The sequence below is a fragment of the Microtus pennsylvanicus genome, chromosome 16 (genome assembly GCF_037038515.1).
Source record: "Microtus pennsylvanicus isolate mMicPen1 chromosome 16, mMicPen1.hap1, whole genome shotgun sequence".
NCBI classification, from domain to species: domain Eukaryota; kingdom Metazoa; phylum Chordata; class Mammalia; order Rodentia; family Cricetidae; genus Microtus; species Microtus pennsylvanicus.
This window is the reverse complement of record NC_134594.1, coordinates 38,322,663-38,340,442: the sequence shown is the minus strand read 5'-3', so window position 1 is coordinate 38,340,442 and position 17,780 is coordinate 38,322,663. Positions and strand designations below refer to the sequence as shown.

Genomic DNA, 17,780 nt, shown 5'->3' with positions numbered 1-17,780 from the left:
ATACATTTATTATATGCTAATTTAATCAGGTCTATGTCACTTCCATAAACAATATATATATTCATACAAGTACACACAAGCTCACTCATCCACATGTTTATTCATGTATGTATAAATGTACTTGCAAAACACAAAGATTGACACCTATAGCATGAAACCAAAATAAAATTTGTTATATCATACCTGATAATTATGTGTAATATCAAAAGATCAAGCAATATAAGTACCTTAATATGACACCCAAGCTTTATTTTCAAAGGCAGCTAATTGAGTCATCTTGGCAGCACAAGCTTGCAATCTTAGCTATCTGGAATAGGGAGTCACAAAGGTCACAAGGTCTGAATATTTCTGAGCCATAGAATGAGCTCAGAGTCATTATGCAATAGTGAGATCCTATCTCCAAATATAAAATGAAAAGGAGGCTGGAAATATAGCTAACATACTACTGTGCTTGCCCCATGTGCTCAAGACCCTACATCCAATGGGCAGTACAGAATGTCTTTTAAAGTAGATGATCAGAGTATGGAGTCTAAGTGTTGGTACATTTTCCCTTGGGTAGCAAAGTCATAATGTGGTTTCCACTGGAGCTGAAACTGGCTGCCATTCTTTCTTACCTGCTTCTGGGAGTTTTCAATATGATGTCCACTGGTAGTTAAGCTTGGAATTTCATTTTGCTTCCTGTGAAAAATAGGTGGAAGATATTCCTCTCACCGCTTTATAAGAGAAAGTGTTATCTCGCATCCCAGGGCTGTTCAAAAGACATTAATCTTTCCTGCCTCTGTATTTTCAACATGGTGTTAAGATAAACACTTTCTTTTTAGACTACTGTCCATTGCTAGCTGAAACAGGGAGATACAAAGTAGCCACTGGAAAAAACCTGAGCATGGATTTCAGCAGTAATGAGGGAAAGGGGGTTGAGTTGAAGTTCCAATAAGCTTCTAATAGCTTTTGGATGATTTTCCAAGTTTTCTCCAACTAATTTTTTCTGTAGCTGTAATTGGAGTTATATCCTTCCCCACTGCACATTGTATATAATAGTGATGTAAATTAATCTAAAAATAGCCTACTTTGTTTTGTTCTCCTTTTTCCCTAACAGTGAATTTGGTAGATGGATCCACAGTGCTTTTTATAACCTTAACGTAATCTAGGTAAGCAATGTAAAGCCAGGTAACGCGTTTTTTAGGTCTACATTTAAGGGTGATTTAGAGACATTATACCTTTGTGGTTCCCAAGGGAGGAGTAGGAAGATGAATGAAAGTAAAATCTACTAAAATAAAACACACTGGGAAAGCACACATCTTCTTCCACTACGCTTAAATTCTCTGCTAAAATATTTTTTTAATTTACGTAGATTTATTCAGAATATCCAGTATTACTCAGGCAACATTCTTCTCAGAAACAAATTTCACACCTTTTTGTTTTCAACCTTCATTATATTTTCTATGGCTATATTCTTCATTTTTGAATACTATTTTCTCACTAGCATCTGGGGGAAACCTTTTTAAAACATTATTATAAAGTACATTTTAACATTATTCTGGATGCAACATGAAGCAAGTCCTGTTAATTAGGCATTCACATTCAACGAAAATAGAGTCAGTGAAGTGATTTGAGCAAGCAGCACACGGTATAATCAGGCCTTCAAACAACTCATAGACCGTGCGTCTCACAGGTCTGAGCCTCCTGATGTTAATACTATGGTTACTGTTTAAAATAACAACTTCATTAAAATTTAAAAGATTTTATTCATGCAATTACTCCCAAAGCAAATAAATTAATTCTTTGTTCTATAACTACCTTTCAAAGGCTTCCAGTAATAACTTTCCACATAATTGGTCACAAACATCTAAATTTCTTACAAACTATAAATGTGATAAAAACTAATGATTTTAAAATAAATTTCCAAGTTTGAGTATGCAACGACCTACTCATTTCTCATATTCATATACATCTGTGGCCAATCATTTTTCCTCTTTGTTTTTATTCTATCCTTAACAAAGGGCAAAATTGAGGAGATTTAATTTGTTTAAATTTAAATACTTGGTCAACATTTTAGTAGTAACAATAATATTGTTGTGAGTTAAGGAGTTAGAACTACCATTGTTTAAAATATTTAAGCATTTGTTCTCTGGTTTGCTAGGATTCCTGCACACACCGAGATAGCGGAGGAGAGGAGCAGCTCTATTCTCAATATATATCAACCAGCCATCACCTGCTATTGTTCATTGGTACCAAACAGAAACTAAAAGCAAAATGAACCAATCAGAATTTTTTCATGGACACTAAGAAAAGAATTTTGATGTCAGCTCTTAGCTTTCAATTTTTTATTTGTATAAGCAGTCAATTTTCTCCATCATCTCAAAAATACCAATTTTATTCCCCATGTGTTCTCCAAAAGAATTCATGCACAAAAGCACATTAGAGAAAAACATGCATTTTTGTGATAACTGGCTATGAAAGAGAGGGTAAGGGTACTTGCTTCACACTGCACAAAGGAAACATTCAAGACAGAAACCACCCAGGAGCTATTTCTTATCCCCAAACTCCACCTTGTTATACTATGGTTTTGTTTCCCCCCAAATTCCATTTGTCTAGGTTCTATTGCTTGTCTCTCCCTCTAGTTGTGCAGTCTCCTAATATATAAAACCGCTCCGTTTGACTCTAGCTTTTGCTCCCAAAATGTGGATCTAAATTCAAATCTAGGCACAGAAAAATACAGTCAAAGATAGTTTGCAAGGCTTGCTCATGGAAGAAAATGGTATGATGCTATCTTGCATATCTTAGCCTTCAAGACCCTTTTTTCCCTTGGCAAAGTGCATGTCTCAAGGGAAATTTCAAACAATTAACTATTCCTATGCTTACAATACATATTGTTTATGGGAAATTCCAAAGAATAATGATAATCTTCATTGCCAACTTGACTGTATTTGTGATCACCTTGACAATATATCTTTGGGTGTGTCTGAAAGGACATTCCCAGAGAGATTAAGGTAAGGAGAAAAACCCACCCTGAGTGTCAAGAAAAGAGGGCAAGTTAACCAACTGCCAGTACTCCCGTCTCCCTGCTTCTGGGCTACAAACAAGCATAATCAGCCCCCTCCCAATCCCCTCATGCTGTTCCTGTCGTCATGGCCGGTATCATTTCTTATACCATAAGTCAAAATAAATCTTTTCTTCTCTCCTTAAGTACTTTTGCCACTGGGATGAGAAAAGTAACTGGTTAAACACATTAACTGCTACTAGTTAAAAACACATCAGGGACAGGCTATGGTTGCTTGACCTTTGTCAAAATGACAGTAGCATCCATGAGGAAGGAGAAGCAGCAATGGATGCTGGAATAAAAACAAGAAAAGTGACCCCAGAGCTAGCAATTGTCATTTCAGTTATTATTCCAGACTGCTTTGGGCAAGGAAGGAAACCCAGTCACTGGCTGCATCTTAAACTGGTTGCTTCTCTGTAATGCTTACTCAGGCCATAGATCCCATTGAAGACTCTCACTTCCTGTTTTGTCAGTGCTGTGCCTTCATCATTCTTAATGGGTGGATGGAGATTATTTTATTTTTTTCTACGAGTTTTATAATTATCAGAAAATACAAGTTAAAAGTAGAACCAGGAATATCAAACCCGAAGAAAGGCTTTCCATAGCTGTTACCAAGAAAGATCTCAGCTGTTCTCTCAGGGGCTGTGACCCTGTAGTGACCCCTTCGGGGTTGTCCAGAAGTTTGCTACCATTGCCCTTGCATTAGCAATAAAGCAGCAACACAGCAGAAAAAGAGAAGCAGTACCCAGTGTTGAGGTGTTGTTGTGAACATTTACATTTCCATGGGTGAGACCTGAGTCAATGGGAAACCTCAGATACATATTTCTAAGATGTAGTATTAATCAGAATGACCTGAAATACATTCAGGGAAATTTGTACAAAAGCTATTTTCTTCTAAGAGAATACAGAGTCTAAAGTCATTGCAATGTGACAATCCAAAATGTTATTTTACTGGTATAAAGTTTCATCTCATAAAATTGCATACAGTTTGATGAGTGTAACAATAAATATTGAACATAGCAGCCTATATTGTTAAATATCTGATAGTTATTCACAAAAAGTTTTAGAGATATTATAAAAAATATAAATCATGTCAAAAAATAAAAATTTGTGTAAGATTTTGATATTGCATGACTACTCATTCAACAAACTTATATAGTAAATAGCTACTCATAAAGATTTACTTATTCTTCCAATTAAAGTAATTTATTAGTTATGAATCCATACATATATTTCCTATATGATAGATAGTTTTTAGTTTAAAATATAAGTATATATAGCTATATTATTGGTGCAGTTTTCTATCTAATATATATAATATATATAAACAAACTTGAACTAAGATCATTTGTAGAGCCCACTGAAGCATTTTCAGAGCTAAGGAGATAAAGTACTCGCCACACATGAATGAGGACCAGAGTTAGGAACAATATTGGCAACATAAAGCTAGATGCATTGACACATGTCTGTAATCCCATCAGAGACAGGGGACTATTCAGAAGGCTCCCAGACAGGTAGCCTGGGATGCACACAGGTGAAAAAGTAGGACCTCTACTCCAATCATGTCGAAGGCCTAACTCCAGAGGTTACCCTCTGACCTCCACACATTCCTGTGGGTCACTCACCTCCACCCACACATGTATGACCTGCACATAGACACACATGCCACAAATGCACACGCGAAATCCTTTCAGACATCCTACAGAACATTTTAATGAGATGTCTTTAAAGACTCTCCTCTATTGAGAAGCCACTAAAACTTTCCCCTCTGCGAATTTATCCGATTGAGAACCCCAAAAGACACATCTTTATCCTTTCTAGATCCAATTATGTTTCATTAAATGAACTAATTATTAATTTGCCACAGCATCATTAATAAATAGCACAATTTACAATAAAACTGTCTCTAAAAGTCAAAGACTTCAGACTTAGGTAGGAAAAGTTTATCAGCTCCAGCGATCCCCTTTGATTACAGGGAATCAAAGATCAAAACAAAACGGTTGACTTTATTTTCACAGTCAACTAGAATCACCAGCTCTACTTGGTTGTGGACCGACATGGTAGCCCCGCTGGTAGTGCTGCTTCTAACTTGCTTCCTCAGGAAGTCTAACACTGTGGATGTTGGCCATGGAACCCTATAAAGGCTTTCTTCTGCTTTCCAAAGATGTGATATTGGAAAAAAAATAACCTTTCCGAGAATCAATTTTATTTAACAAGTCTTCATAAATATGAAGTCAGTTTCACACAAGATCAACCCCCCCCCCAAAAAACCTAAATTAATGTGAAAATTTGTGGTTATAATGAACATAATTATAGTCATAATACTCATTTGTTTAATTATAACATAGTAATTGAGCAATAAACAGAGATTCTATTTTGAATAAAATATGCATATTCTGTGGGTAATTAGTACCACAGGATGGGCAGACTCTAGCTCTTGCTCACATCTGTGTGGTTCTTCTTGTAAAAAATAGAGATTTACTGGACCACACGCACATCCATCTGTCTGACCTTGGTCTGTGGCTGATTTAACACTCCAATAGCCAACCTGGGAACTTACACAAAAGAGTGAGTGCTGGACACATCTAAAATACTGAGAACAAAAATAATCCCTACAAATTAATTTTTTTGACAGTTGAACTCAAATCATTTCTTTCCCTAGTATTAATGCAATATTATCTCTGTAATCAGGCCAAGTAACTAAAGCCTGAGAAACTGGCAGGAAATGCAGAACCGCGTTTCTCAGAGACTCCCTGGCCTGTATCTGTATGAGGATTGATATAAATAGCTACCCTTAAAAACTGAATACTGTACCTTAGGATATTTATTAAGTACCAGCCGGGGGGGGGGCTACAGTTTAAAACTAAGACAGTATAGTCTGGTTAGTGGAGCAGCACCATTGACAGGACCTACAATCTGTTACAATGGCATCTTCCCTGGCTCGTAGGGAGCCACAGAATCGCCATGTGTATTTTCAATGGAGTTTGAACACATGTAGAACATTTTTGTAATTATTAATATGATTTGAAGAGTATAACAGCTTGACTCAGAATCAACCTGGTGCTGTCTCAAGAAATACTTGAGAAACTTTGACTTTCTAGAGCACTGTATAGTTTACAAACCTCATTGCATCCTGGCAACTACAACTGTATTGATTCTGGTAATTGCCATTATATTCTGTTTCTAATAAAAGCATAAAAGTCTGATTGCTCTCAATAAAATTGCCATAGCCTCAGTTTGGTGTGGCCCCTCCAACCAGTCTGATATAATGCCTTGAGGCCATATCAGGTGACCTTACCTTTGTAATGAACACAGGTCTACACAAGAAAGGACAAAACCATGATATTGAGCTCCTTAAACTTCTAAAGAACTTTTGTTGTTGAATTGACTTTTACTGCTCAAAAGCTCTAAGATCTTCTGGTTTATAGCTTAACCTATTAGGGAATGACATTTCAATGCACTCGTACTTAAGGTCTATACGAATACTCCATTCTTATGTAGAAATATTCTTGACTGAACGTTCTCAGTCTTTACTATGGAATAATTGATTTCGCTTTCTTAAAATTTCAATATTATGAAGTTGGAGTTGAAGAATGGCTCAAAGGTTAAGAGCGTACACCACTCTTGTGGTGGACACGAGTTCATTTCCCAAATTCATGTCAGGTGACTCACAATTGCCAGTAACTTCAACCCTAGAGGATCTGACACTTGTGACCTCTGCAGGTGCCTGCACTCATTTCCATATGTCCACAAACAGAAACATGCGCAAAACTAAATATAATAAAAATAAATCCAACATGATGAGGTCATTGACTCTCAAAAAAAATACGTCTACACAACAAAAATGTTTCTGCTGCTAGGTAACATGCAAACTATATTTAAAATATTTTAAAGTTTGAGAGAGAAAATTAGTACACAATTAGTTCCATAAATTAATTCTGCAAGAAGAGAATAAAATTTGTTCCCAAATTGGCCAATTTTCATAGTTATTTTAACTATTGATTTTCAATTTAATTAAAGCTAAACTAGATTGGAGCAAACTAAAGCTAATACCAATTACTACTTGCAACTCTACAGTTTAGATAACAAGCATTTTGCCAAAAGCAAGGAAAAGAAAAAAATATTATAGGTCATATATTTTAATATTGCTCTTACCTCTAATTAAGTCTATTTAATTAATACTTCTAATTAAAACCACTCCTTAATCTAGCTTATTGGGGGCTCCCTTCTCCCTAACATCTTTTTCATATTTTGTTAATTTAGGATTAACTCTATTTAAAATAGGGTGTAAGTCTATTTTTACTTTTTTGTTTTATATTTTCAGTGTCAAATAACTATTGCTATACAAGTATTTAAGGAGTGAGGTGAGTGTGTGTGTGTGTTTGTGTGTGTATGTATATATACATACTGAAAGATCCCTACTTAGCAGCATTAAGTTAGCAGCAGCAATAACGCTATTTTACAAGGCTTGAATTTTGAGTAATATAACTGAAAGCTAGGACAGGGGAGTTCAATTTAGAGATAAGGGCGTTGGCCAACTTAGGGGCAGGGGCGTTGAGCTAGGCAAGATATCTATGGTCAACCATCTGGACTGCCAGCAGGGGACTTGGGGTCCAGAAGAAGAGTTGTACCCTAGATAGGCCAAGTCAGCATGCATATCTGATTTCTTGGAAACCACAGAATTGTACTCAGTTTGAACCCGAGCCTTATTTGAATTGCCCAATCAGAACCCTGTAACTATGCGTCTCGCTTCTGTTCCTGCGCTTTTGCTTCCCTACCCTATAAAAAATCCACTGCATCAACCTGAAGGCTAGTCCTCCGAGCGACCACGCCCCAGGTACCTGTGTATCTGAATAAAACCTCTTGCTGTTTGCATCCGCACGTGTGGCCTCGCTGTTCCTTGGGGAGGGTCTCCCCAGACTGAAAGGCAGCCCACCTTGGGGGTCTTTCACATATGACAGAGGAAAAAATTTACAATCCAAATCTTATTCAGGCTTCCGATCAAATACAAGTAAGGTCATAATCCTCTCTACATAATTCACACATAAGTATGTGTGTGTGTGTGTGTGTGTGTCTGTCTGTCTGTCTGTCTGTCTGTCTGTGTCAATGTCTATGTGTGTCTCTGTGTGTGTGTGTATGTGCATCTGTGAGTATGCAGACAAGCTCAACAGATATGGCTATTGTCCCCTCCCCATGATGAAGGCTACTTTTAAGTACTCTTCAAGAATAAAGTCAGTACCATGCCGTAATGACCAGTTTAGGTGCTATGCACCTCTTTCCTCCCAGCAGCCTAAGCTTCCTTGATTACAAAAAAAAATCCCTTAGAATGCAAATTTTGCCTATATTTAGATTTCATTATCTACTGAGAAGTAATATGAATTTCAGCTTTCCATTTATGGAATAAGTCTGAATTTAATCTAAGTCTTTGTTACAGGAGGAGAACCAGAGGATGGGAATAACACAAAGGAGTATAATAAAAATAAGCCCTGTTCTATACATTTATCTATGTCAGAAACTCTGGGTGTTTTGTATGGAGGGAGGAGAGTGCTGCTTACCAGGGTCTTTGGGGCAGGAGGTGCACAGTGATGGCCCTCAGAGCAGGATCCAAACATGACATATTTATTACAGAGCATCGATTAGAGCAGAAAATGCTCTCAGTGAGTAAACGAGTCCAGATTCATTTTAAGATGAATTTGTTATCTGAAAGATAATGTATAAATATACATTATAAAATTATATATATGTACACACACACACACACACACACACACACACATATATATATATATATATATATATATATATATATATATAGAGAGAGAGAGAGAGAGAGAGAGAGAGAGAGAGAGAGAGAGAGAGACTTTCCTGTCAACTAAGTTTTGCCATTCTACATACCTAGGGCACCCAAACAACTGCTTTCTGTCAGTTTTTTTTTTGTTAGCTAATGAGATGAACGTGACCAGTAATGCTTTTCTTTTTCTTTTGACAGCCAGTAATTCAAGAACTAAAATTTGGTCTGAATCATACTAAAGATGACTTTCTTACATTCTTACCACAACACAGAAACACGGCATTCCAATTTTCTGATTTGGCCAATTAAGAAAGCATATTAGTATATTCCCTTTAAATTATTATTGTTTTACAATCCATATAGCTGTACAACCATGGGTGTTTTAATAATATTGTAGCTAGACTATAGATGCTGAATTATACGGGCTATAATTCCCTATATGTGCTCTACATCCCCGGCAGGCATGTCATCCTTTATCATAACTAGAAATTATGCTACATACATGTACCTATTTGTATTTATGAAGAAGTATAAGTATATTGATGCACTTATGCTTGGAAGTCAGGGGACAACCTCTGATATTATACTACCGAAGTCACCAACTTTGCTTTTCTTTTAAGATATGTTTTTTGTTCTACAAGTTTGAGTTCTTTGCTTGCATTAATGTAAGCAAACTCCATGCTTTCCTGGCGCCTGCAGATGCTAGGGAGGAGATGGATCTCCTGGAAATGGAGTTAAGCAGTGGTTGTAAGCTACCATGTCATGCTGGGAACAGAATCTGGGTCCTCAACAGGAATAGGAAATGCTCTTAAATTCTGAGCCATCTCTTTAGCCCTGTTCATCTTGTGTTGTTGTTTTCTTCAGCGGGGTCTCTCAGTGGCTTGAACTCACTAATTAGACTTAACTGACTGGTCAGTCAGGGAACCCCAGGGATCCTCTTATCTCCCAGGTCAGTGCTTGGATTAAAGTGTGCCACCATGCCCAGTCTTTTACATGGATACTGGGAACTTAACACAGGCCCTGGTGAATCAGGTACTTTATCAGTTGATAGGTCTCCCTAATAGTACTTGGGTCACGGGTTTTAAATTGTTATGATATTTAAAGTCTTCCTAACTTGTCACTCAAAATGTTCTGTATAGATTAGGTTAAAGTTCTAAAGTGATAAATTCACCAGGATACAACATATGGTATATTGTGCTTTTCTGAACTATAAAAACCACATAAAAATTAAAGCACATTCAATTTTTTTTCTCTGCCTCCTAAAATTCCTTCTTTCTTCACAGGACATTACTTATATATGTGCATTCAAATGCTAATCTCTTATGATAAGATCCTGTTAAAATAAAACTATCTAAAATAAAAATCATTTAAAACTGAAAATGCATTTAGTACTCTTGAATGAGCCTAGCAACTTAATACCACATGCTGAGAGTGTCAACTACTTGCCCTTGTGAGCAGATGGCTGTCTGGTAGTGGAAACTCAATATCATGGTGATGGTGACATCTTTACTTATGATCAGCTTGAGAGAAGGTCCAATTAAAAAATCTCTTCTATGGTTTCTACCAGGTTTTTATGGCTTCTGTAAACCAGGACATTGCTATTTCCAGCCAGCACCGAGTGATAGGCATCTCTCGGGACGTCTGGCACAAGCTCCCCAAGACCTGAGGTAGGAGAAAGATCTACCAGAAGAAGCAGCAGTATGAGCTAGAATAGCCTTTTGCCAACACTAAGATTGGATCTCACTGTGTGTGTGTGTGTGTGTGTGTGTGTGTGTGTGTGTGTAACACACACAGTCTGAGTTCAAGTAGGCAGTAAAAAGTACCAAGCCCTAAGATTGGATGTGGGGAATTTTCCTGGGGCTCTGAGTATTGTGTTTGCAAAACAGGAATCATTGACGCTGTCTTCAATGCATCCAATAGCAAGCTGGTCTGCATCAAAACCCTGGGGAAGAACTGCATGCTGCATTGGTCAACACAATGTAACGACAGTAGTACTAGCCCTGCTTAGCCCTGCCACAGGCCAAAAGAAGGGGGCCGAGCTGGCTACCGAGGAGGAAGAGCTTTAAAACAAAAATGAGCAAAGACAATTCAAAAGAAATATGATGCAAAGAAGAAGAACACCAAAATCAGCAGTCTTCTGGAGGATCACCTCCAGCAGGGTAGATTTCTTGTCTCTACTGCCTTGAGACCAGGCCAGTGTGGCAGAGAGAGGGCTATGTTCTAGAAGTCAAGGAACTGACTTTCTATCTAAGAAAGAGCTCTAGGCCATCACTGTCATATTCTAATGCTGATAATAAAATCTGAAATGTAGTAGGCATTCAAATACTTGTTGAATAAATGAATAATTAAATCAGTCAGAAGCTACATGATAGAGTTAGCAAAATTTCTATGAGATGTAGAAAAATAGTAGAGTTTATTTTTTCTCTTCCATTCATTAGTAGAAACAGTAGAGTAGAAATTAGAAAAAGAAAGAAAAAGCAAGAGTGGAGAGGGAGAGGAGAGAAAGAGAGGGCGAGTTAGTTCTCCATGAAATATAGAATAACCTTTAGTGATGACTAACATAAATTCTATAAACAATTTTCTGAAAGTCACTCCAAGTTCATTCATATATTTTGTTTTCATTATCTGAAAATTTTGTCTGAGACAGTATCATTATTCTTAGAGTTAAGAGGAAAAAAATAATTTGATAAAGAATAGAACTTATAAGTATGCAATTTTAACTATACTTGAGAATTACATTTCTCTCAAAAACTGTTATATATTTTACTCCTTGTAAAAGTTAAAAACAGCAGAAATTACCAGTATTCTAAGGAATCAATTTTCAAATTTTTCATACTGTAGTCTATGCATTCGCATCCCCAATGCCAAAAGACTAATAGTGGAGACACTAATGACCCTGAGCCTCGATCCACCTTCTTTTTAGATGTTTCTAACAGGGCACATACCATACCATTACCTGTTCTCCCCATGTTGTTTATGATGGGATTTCTTCCAAGTAAAATGAATAAAAAATATTATAGACAGAGACTTGGGTGTAAGGCAATAATAGAGTACTTGCCTAATATATGAAAGTCTTCACACCATAGCCAGTCAACCAACCAAAAACGTTAATATAAACAGTGTTGACTGATAGGTTTAGCCTAAGGGAAAATTAATGTGAAAAAAATAATTATTTGAAAGTTTTCTACTATTTTTTTGTATAAGACCCCAAACACTGCCTTTACTGATCTCCTATTCTAATTATCATACAGACATGTCTCTGGGAACAGCATACAAGGCAGATTAAAATTTGGTCCAGTATCTAAAATCTCAATATGAAAGCTTTATACTGATTTCAAAAAATAACAAATTAGAACAAATTTGCCGTTCTTCTTTAGAACACTTAGTACTACATTTAGTAGGAGAATGAAGGTTAGCACTGGTGATTAACCTAACATTCACATGAGGAAATTAATAAATGATGTTATTGTAGTTTTTCAGTTTATTCAGTTATTCAATTAATGTTTGTGTTTTGAAGGCACTATTATGTTTCTGACCACTTTCGAATAGAACACTCTGGACACAATTGAAAGATAAATTTTATTTCCACATAAAGATTATAATTACTGTATTTTAATTTAATTCCTCTTTATATGCATATGTGATTAAAGTGCCACAAGACTCTAAAGAAATTCAGGATTACAGGATAATCGCACAAGTACAGAACAAATTATGAGTTATTTGTACTTATTAGAACAATAAATTCTTAAAAAGTTTTAATTTAATCGCATCTAGAAATGTTTCTGAAATGCATTTTTTGTAGCACAGATTGATGGCTTCTCACCTTAGGAAAAGAGGCCTGGCATGCTCATAATGTTATCAGTACACTTTGTGGTTCTGTCGCAAGCCCACAGGACTTTACCGTGAATGCACAGCTAACAGACCAATAGGCAGATCCATGGAAAGTGTATACATATATGTCCACATGGAATATCCTGTTTTACTGAGCTATAGGAATATTTGTCTTTTGGAAAAGTCACTGTCACACCTGTGAAAACCTTGTAAAGCCATGGTTCTTCCCTTCAAAATGAGTTCCATTTTCAAAACAAATCAGCAGTGTAACTTCTTGTACATGGGCAATGGAGTGACCATCCTGTTCCTCCACACCGTGAGACCTTATTCTAACAGGCAGATTTATGTAGAGTCAATCACACAAAATTATATACTAACAGACCATATAGAAATTTCTATAGAAGAGCAGGAAGGCAGCATGTCCCACCTTCGCTAACGAACAAATCTGGGTGTCCCCAAAGCTGGTTATCACAAAAGAGATTGGATTAGAAGATATTTAGTAACTTTATCTAAAGTTTGAATTGTCAGGTATTTCCCCTTGAATGCTGGCTCTTTCCTGGGTGGTGTCACCTGCTCTAGAGTACAGTTTTGTCAGGTTTTACCTGCCCTTTTTTGTGATTTTGATATGTATATTATCATTGTCCTTGCCTATGGAATTCTCCAACTATGACTGTAAAAACTAAAATCTTCATTTTTTTCCCCTCTCCCCAAAATTAAAAGACATGCAGAGGTAATGTGCTTGAGTTAATTTTTACCCTCAGATCCTCCCTTGCCATAGACATCCTATTCGGAGCCCTGAGGGAGTAGAGAGGCTCAAGGCCCCTGATATGGTTTATCCATAAATTTAAATAATCCAGTATCAAACATAGAGGTAATCTTCTGGGGTGAAAGATCTGTTTTGAGACCTGAGAAAAAACTGTATATATTTTACCATGCCTCTAAGTGTAAGTGAACATATGTACAAAATTCTACATTTTCAGAGACTCCAGGAAACACAAGAGTAGACTACAAACATGTAGACTAAATCATTCATGTTACAAAATGCAAATATTTCATTCATTGACTCTGAATGCACATATTTCAAGCTCATATTAAACCATATAGAAGACAGAATTTTAAAAAAGATGAAAATCTCACAGTTTATTGAAGGAGATTCTGACCAAACATTACTAGTGGTTTAATGGTGAAAAAAATGAAATGACCGAACACAGGGACGGTTTAGACAGAAAACCACGAAAACATGTAAAATCAGCTTTCTTTTATGCTTCTATCACTTTCCTGAACAGGGTCAGGAAATAGACCTCACAGAAAAGGTAGCCTGGAGATTGGGTCTCAGAGTATAATAAAGAATTTAGCCATTTAAGAAAGGGGTCATTACAAATAGAGAAAAAAAGCAAGAGACACAGTGCTCCCAGGTAAGCTGAAAACTTGCTGTAGGGGATCCTGATGCACTGAAGCAGGAAAGTGGGCAGAGTGGACCACGAGGGGAAAGACCACCCAGATGAAGATCTGCTGTATTCTAGAGCTCAGGCCATTTTGGGGGTTTTTCAAATGCTGCTTAGACTCTCTGTTTAGAAAACCGTCCTAGCGGAGGTGTGAAAACAGCATTAGAACTAGAAGGGCAAGAAGAGCAAGTGTTCATGGTGGGAAACGTGAAAGACAGTCTGTGCTTTAAATCAGGCACCTGCGGTGGTCAAAATGTAACAGGATAAATGAGAGAATTCCTTACAGGAGGAAGGAGCATTTACCAAATGCAATAGGACTTGGTGTTTATGAACAAAATCAAGGAACTTGCTCTAGGCCACATAATTAGTGGTAGAGATATGTGTAGAGTTAGGCCACATAATTAGTGGCAGAGATATGTGTAGAATTAGGCCGCATAATTAGTGGCAGAGATATGTCTAGAGTTAGGCTTCCTCAATCGCACCCCATTTTCCTTCCTAGTGTTCCACACCAGTTCTTATTGTTTGATTAATTTATGTAGAGATTTCACATTAGGGACTGAAAATTGCCTATTAATGTTGACGACTTTCTCCAAGAAATGTTCCATTTGTCTTTTAAACAAGGAAGTCTGGACCAAACTCACTATTGGTTTTCTTTTAACAAAAATTTCATTGCCATTAAACCCAATCACTGTTCTTCCGCCCCCTTACAACTGAAAGGAGTTTGCTAGCGTAGAGAGTAAATGTTGACTTGTTGGTAACTCTCTAGAAGCAGTGTGTGTGCCATTGTGCCTGCTTGCACGTTTATTAGGATTTTGCCAATTCAAATATTTTAAGAAATAAGTATTCCCACCACTATAATCTCCTTAGGCTATGCCTTTGGCCAAGGACAAATAATTGCTGTCTAGTTTCATCAAAAGATAAAATTTATGATGTGTTATATGTTCTACAGAGATCACTGTGAGTTATTGGCACATGAGATATTTATTATGTTTTGATATCCTAAGGACTAGAACAAAAAGCATGCATTTCTTTGATTGGAAAAGCTAAAAATATCTACAAAAATGTAACATCAAAAACGTATTAATTTCTTCTGTCATTTTCCTAGTCTTGCTCTGTTGACTAAAACGGAGTCATTGTTTTCACTCTATGTGTTAAACTGATATGACTATTGATGGAAAGTAAAAAGAAATCCCACCACTGAACGAAATGTTTAGGTGGAATCAAGGATGGGAACATTGTTCAATTTAAGTAAAGCAAGTTACTTTTAGAATGCAAGCTTCAAAGACATTAGAAGTCAACATAAAATCAAATCACACTGATATAAATGGAAATACCTTCAAGATATTAGATTTTGTATGTTTTTCTCCTATTTCCTACAATAATCACAATCTGTTATTTTATTAAACAAATAGTTTGAGGGAGTTTCCACTCTGTTTGGAGGCTGTGCTTGCAATGGAGACAGATCTTAGTCACCCTTGGGTCATCCTCAAGGTACTCATACGTCTGGAGAAAATATCAGCAAAAAGACATAAGATTTAATGGCATGTGAAAAATGACAATGAAGGTATATTGCTGGATCACTGCCTCATGATTTGAGTGACAATATGGAAATAAAGCAGACAAGAGTCTAGGCAACAAAAGACAATGATTTCCAATCTGCCAGAGTGGGGGTTGGATTTAATTATATTTCTTGGTTGTCTTTCAAAACTCAGTATGTGTCTCTTCAAAATCTTTATCTTCTGCAGAGAGAGTAGAGGATTCTTAAGCAGCGAATGAAGGTATCAGGGATTCGGTGTGAGGAGCCACACAGCTTTGGTCACCCAGTGTGAATGAATGCTTTCTCACCACTGGGACCACAGCTATAACTCTCACATCTAAAGGTGAATAAATACTTTAAATACACACCCTTTGTAGTTTCATTGTAATGCTTATGCATTGAGCTATATCAAGATATATATCACCAATATATTCTTTGTGAATGGATCAAAACGTGTGTGCTGGGAATACAGACACAGAGATTTATTATATTATAAAGTGTAAGAGAGAATGCCATACTTAGTCACTTCATGTGCTGTGATTTTAGCTATATATCACCATAGGAATGAAAACACAGGCACCCTACATGGGATGATGCAGGGAAACTCTGACTAAAGGGCCTTAGGTCCATTAGAGTGGATGCATCTGGACACCAAGATACGGCCTCTGGCAGGATCAAGAAGAGTTCATCTGATTCTCCTGCCTGTAATTCGAAAGAGTGGTTTTAAAAAATAATAATAATAAAGGAAGTAGATTAAGGTTCAGAAAACCATCTTATGCTCAGCTTCTAACTAGGTATGGCTATGGTTATGTACATTAAGTGGGCTGGTTTAGCCTGAGGTTTCTAAAAAAAAAAAAAAGGAAATAAGGAAATATCTGAAATAAAATAAAACCCCGTAGCTGCTTCCAACTCTGAGCTTTGAATAACATGAGCATCATCACCCGGAACCAGCAGAGCAGGGAGCTGTTGAAAATAGGGAATTGAAGTTGAGAAGAGCTCAGAGATGAACTTCAAGAACAAGGCCGGCCCAGGGCCACATCCCTCTGCGACATTTTAATGACCGTACAAAATTAATTTCCCTTCATTTTTTAACAATAGATGGTCTTTTTAAATACCTAAAATAAATCTGTTGTTAAGCAAAATTAATATGACTAGCTCGTTTTTTTAATAATTACAGGAGCGTCTGCTTTCCTGCTTGGAGTCAACTGAATTATAAACTCGCACCACCAACTAGAGCTTTGTTGCTGTGTTTTAGCTTAAATCTTATTTTTTTATTTTTAGATTTCTTTATATTTTGTATTTTTGTTAATCTTTTAAAACAATCTTTTCTCATTTTACATACCAATCCCAGTTCCCTCTCCCTCTCCCCTCCTCCCACTCCTCACCTTCCACCCACTCTACCGCTGCCCCTCCATTTACTCCTCAGAGAGGGTAAGGCTGAGCCTTATTCTGAAAGCCTATACTCTCTCAAAGCTCAGAGGAGTTTTCTCTTTTTCTTGTAATGAGTGGAACATTCTAAAAGTCTTAAGATTATCACCAGCTACCAGAAATGGTTTGTCTCCAGTTTTTAAAACTTCCTTTACATTCAATTTAATGCGTTTAGGAGAAAATTATTCAGGAAGCTGATAAAGATTCATTACTGAACTGCAGGGAAGTCTAAAAGAGCAGTTAGCAGCAGCTGTGGAGACTCGCTGCCGATTTACTCCACATATAGGGCATAATGGAGTCCCAGCAATTTGGGGTAATGTAACATTATCTATGTTGATTGTAGATATTACAGCAGGATATTATGCTTTTGAGGAGTGCAGTAAATGAAACCAGCACATGATGGGTGAGGAGGAAGACTCGCTCTAGGGTTAAAGTTTTCTTTGGAAAAAGCTAGAGCTTTAAGGCTAAAGAGGAGTTTAGAAACAGCTTTCTCAAGAAAGAGGCCCATGCAGGGGATGGACAGGACACACTGACACATTTCCAAATGAATCCACCACGTTCACCTCCACAGTGGGTAAATCTGGAAGTGACCAGATGTTGCGCATACCAAATTGACAGCCTGTGCTGATTTTGACTCAGAATTAGCTATGCTGTTGGGCAAGGTGGTGAATGCGGGGGAAATGTTTACATAAAGGAGTGAGAAAATTC

General features: G+C 36.9%; 1 pseudogene; it reads left to right on the top strand.

Moving 5' to 3' along the window:
* The first annotated feature begins 5,097 nt into the window (after positions 1 to 5,097).
* Positions 5,098 to 11,135, top strand: LOC142836428 (small ribosomal subunit protein eS8-like; annotated as a pseudogene).
* The last annotated feature ends 6,645 nt before the right edge of the window (positions 11,136 to 17,780 follow it).